Source organism: Tenrec ecaudatus, chromosome 5, assembly GCF_050624435.1.
Source record: "Tenrec ecaudatus isolate mTenEca1 chromosome 5, mTenEca1.hap1, whole genome shotgun sequence".
Lineage (NCBI taxonomy): Eukaryota > Metazoa > Chordata > Mammalia > Afrosoricida > Tenrecidae > Tenrec > Tenrec ecaudatus.
Genome location: NC_134534.1, coordinates 150,490,458 through 150,494,879, shown reverse-complemented (window position 1 = coordinate 150,494,879; position 4,422 = coordinate 150,490,458). Strand labels below are relative to the sequence as shown.

At 49.0% G+C, this 4,422-nt stretch overlaps 1 pseudogene; it reads right to left on the bottom strand.

Annotated features, from left to right (window-relative positions):
* Nucleotides 1-312: 312 nt before the first annotated feature.
* On the bottom strand, nucleotides 313-2,900 carry LOC142449286 (THAP domain-containing protein 6 pseudogene; annotated as a pseudogene).
* Nucleotides 2,901-4,422: the final 1,522 nt, after the last annotated feature.

The window sequence follows — 4,422 nt, the reverse complement described above, 5'->3', positions numbered from 1 at the left end:
CAGGAGGAAAGCCGAGTCAGTGAATGTGTAAGTATCTCAGCGCTGGCAAGGGTCTCCACATGGCTGCTCCAGCACCCAGGGCTGCATCAAGATAGATCCATGTGGCTTCTCCTCGGGGATGTCTTGCAGGAAATGAGCCTTGCCAGCTGAAGCAGGGAACTAGCTAAGGCAGCTGCTCCCTGGTCCGACCATCACAAAGCAGGAGACCCGAGAACTAGAAAGGCAAGGCTCACTGAGTCATTTATCTCTCAGCCCTTCAATTAACCTTACATGTGCTTATTGGCCAGGTTGGCACAATAAACCTTAACTATCTCAGTGTCCTTCTCCCAGGACTGGTCTCTCCTGACAGCATGTCCAGAGTATCTCAGTGTCCTCCTGACTACACTCCCAACAGAAAACTTCAAGTCTATTTGCTGTTTCTGGGCTGATGAGACATTCGTCCCTTAGTTCCTTGATTGTCTTTCTTAACGTTTTGGAAATTGTTTTTCTCTGTCTAAAACATTCTACAGACCCTCTTTGACAACCTTCAGCTCGCTGATCACATCACCTAACTGATGTTTAAACGTCTTTGGACCATCCACTACACTGCTGCTATGCTCACGAATGAACAGGGATCGGAATTCAATAGATGAGGACGTGCCAGTAAGATGGTGGTTGTAGTTTATGACTGGAAGTGTTTTGAGGGTGAGGTTTTTTCTACAATGGAGATTTTCGTCTTTCCCCTGAAATGAGAAGGGAACATGGAAGGTATGACTCCAAGTCTGGGTTTAATGTTTGGAACGCTGCGATCAAAATCTGTTTCTGCAACTGCCTTGAACACACACACCTCCTTTCGTAGGCTCCCAGAACCTGCAGCATTCACCGGCAGGCTTTTCCTCGCAAATATCCATTTTCCTTTCCTATTTTCATCTGGGGGGGGGGGTTATGTGTAATGTCAATCTTTTTAACTCAGAATCTGGCAAACAGCAAGAAGCCCATCCAATGACCAACAGCCTTTCCCCATGACTTAGCAACTCCTAACAGGGCATTCGCAATGAAGACAGCAGCTAACATCAACGACAACAGAGATTATGGCTCCCTTCACTTCCACCCCACTGCCCGTGCACCAGAAATCTGGCTCCGCGACTGCCTTTAGGGTAACAGTCCTGATATTCCTTGGGGTGGGGGATGGGGGCAGCGGGGATGTTACATAATTTAACTCTTTCTAGCAAAACAGAACGTGGGGTGACACACACATATTTGTTTAGCTATGGAGATGGTACATTTCAAACCAAATTGATATCAAGTGACACACTAGAGTGAAAAATAAGATTATCAAATTTTAAAAGTTGGCGGGGAGGGGGTAGATTGGGTTTGGACCCCCACACCCTATGTTGGAGACCGCTAGCTGAGTCCCATAAACTCTCAAGGGCAGAGCTCACTGTGTGTGCGCTGGCTGTTAGCTGTTGCTGAGTTGAGCCCGATCCGGGGTGACCCCATGCGCAATGGCATGGAACGCGTCCAGATCGACAGGGCTTTTATTGGCTAGCTTTGGAAGTCGATTATCAGGCCTTCCTTCCAAGACTGTCTAAAGCTGGAAGCTCCCCTGAGACCCATTCAGCATCACAGACGCACGCAAGCCCCCATGTACAGGCACGTGGTAGCCAAGCGCACGAGGCACTGGCCAGGAATTGAATCTCAGTCTCTGGCGCAGGATGTGAGGATTCTACGACTGACCCACCACGCTGCTCAGTGGCTGACAGTCCTAGCACCAAGTCAAGAGCTGCTGAGAGGGAGGCCCGTGGTTCAGTCCGGTTGATATTGAAAAGAAATGAAGCAACAACAAATGGGAGCTTGACTCCCCCAGCCTGAGGTCCTCTAGACCATAGATTCCCAAACTTATTTGGCCAAAAAAAAAAAAAAAAAGCACAAACAAAACAAACCCTCACTGCTTCGCTGGCAATTGAAAACCTTTGAATTACAGGTGACAAACTGAGGTAAAGCACAGACATCTGCTTTTATAGCACCCCCCCCCCGCGCCCCTGGATTATTCCAGAAGCCCCAGGGGATGGGATCACCCACTTTAGGAAGTACAGCAGGGGTCCACAAACATAAGAGACAGAGGAGCCGATCTGGCCCTCACAACAATTTAAAAATTATTCGAGAGCCATAGTAAAAGTTTTTTGGCGTTCTAGTAACCTTTATTTAAAACACAAAAGAAAATCTATGGACGGTTAGCCTATGAGCACAGTATTTAATGTTAGTAAGAAGAAAAGGCACCACATGGGAAAAATGCAAATTCAGCAAAACATGTTGTAAACAACAGGTATCAGAGTAGTCAGTTCTCTACACAAACAAGTAACCTAAGAGGCCAGAGGGCAGTTCCACAGTATTGGCACATCATGTTTCCAGAGCCCCATAGGGCTTGCTGATGCCTGCCCTACACCATCCTCTCCCTCTCTCTGGTTAGCTGCCCACTGAGAACCTGACAGAATTGGACCCTGTAGTCTCTGAGTGATTTACACCCTCTTGGGGTCCAGCCTCACGGTAAAATACAGCTGCTCTCACCCCACCTGCCCTCCAGGACTCTTGCCAACCCACAGCACGCAGCCTGTAAAACCTCCAGACATAAATCCCGAGGCCCCGTCCTGACAGTTCACAAGACAAGCAGTAAATTCCAAGCTCCAGGGTCTCTGGCAGCGGAGCTTCCTGGGAGAATTCATTCTCAAACCAGGATAAATTGCCCTCTCTGGATGGGAGAGGGGAGCATGTGTTTATTTGGTTGAAAAATGGTTGTCCCAATGGCAACCCCCCTCCTCCATTGGGACACCCCCATCTTCTGACAGATCCCAGCTCCCCCCAACCTCCAGTCCTTGCAGGGCTCCTACCAGAAGCTCCCCGAGATCTGTGTCCACCAACATCACGCACCCCTTTTCCCACCACAGCCATGAGAAGTTCCTCTTAGGAAAAGCTGTACATCATTCAGGCCTTGCCCTCACAGGCCATATCTGATTCCCATCACCACCACTGGCCCATTCCTCTACCGACATCCCTCCCCGCTGGACTCAGTTCCCCCTCGCTGAGCCCACAGATCCAAGGCTGACCCACCTGCTACCTTCCGAGACACCGAATAAGTAAAATTACCGCAAATTTGTTTCCTGTGTGCAAAACAACTGTTCCTCAAACCAGAAACCAAACCAGTTGCTATGGAGTGGATTCTGATGGCTGCCAACCCCGTGCACATCAGTCACACTGCCCCGTAGGCCCCACAGCGTAGGGTTTTCAAAGGCTGGTTTTCAGAAGTACATTGTCAGGACTGTCTTCCAAGGTGCCTCTGGGTGAAATTGAATCGGGACCTTTCAGTTAGTGGCTGAGCACTGAACTGGCTTACAGGAAGTCCTTACGGGCGGGTCCAGGGGAGGGTGAAAATTGGAGCAGTCTTCTGGGAGAACCCGGTGGCACAGGGTTCTGGGAATGCTGTTTCTTAATGCAGGAGATGAACACTGGTGGTTTCTTTATGTTGCTCATAAAAAGGACCAATGTTTTACTCAGTCTCGATCATGTACAACATGTCTCCTGAGCCAAGAAGGACTTCCGGGCTGGTGGAAGACATCGGTGCATATGGGAGGGTGGTACCACTCTTTCGGGATGAACTTCCTGCTTGGAATCCACCCTATGCACCTTGTCATTTGACCAGAAGCTCGACTGAGAAGTTCTTAGAAAGCTCTGGAAAAAAAAGCCTAGACAGGCCACGGCGAGGGAGAGTCTTGACGTTGCTCTGGGAACTCCCTAAAAACCTGATCAATTCTTGGATCCAAGACATCATCAGTGTGCACCCTAAGATCCTTTGGCTCTCTCATTTCAAAATCATTGCTGGCTGCTTCCACCGTCCTTGGCTGATTACATCACTCCTTCGACCAGTCCTAATCAAGTACCCAAAGGAGTCCTGGTGGCACTGTTGGGTAAGGTCAATGGTTCAAGCCCACCAGTCATTCTGAGCAGAAAGATGAGTCTCTCTGCTCCCATAAAGACTGCCAGAATGCTTCAAAAACCTAAAACACGGTCACTGTGACTTGGAATCAACTCGTTGGTGATGAGTTTGGTGGCTTTTGAAACAAATCGCCAAGACCTATCTCGTTCCTCTGGCAGTCCATGACACTTCTCCTATTTTTCACCAGCACATAATTCAAATGCATCGTTTTTAATCCTGCCTTCCTTAGTCCCTGTCCCGTTTTCACAGGCATATGCTGTCGTTGTTATTGTTAAGTGTCATCAAGTCCGTCTGGAGCTGTAGTGACCCAATGCACAGCAGAGCAAAACACTGCCCTGTCCTGCCCTCTCCTTACAGTGGGTCCTCTGCTGGAGCCCATAGTTCCGGCCACTGTGTCCATCCATCTCATTGAGGCCCTTCCTTTCTTTCATTGCTCTTCTACTTTACCAGGC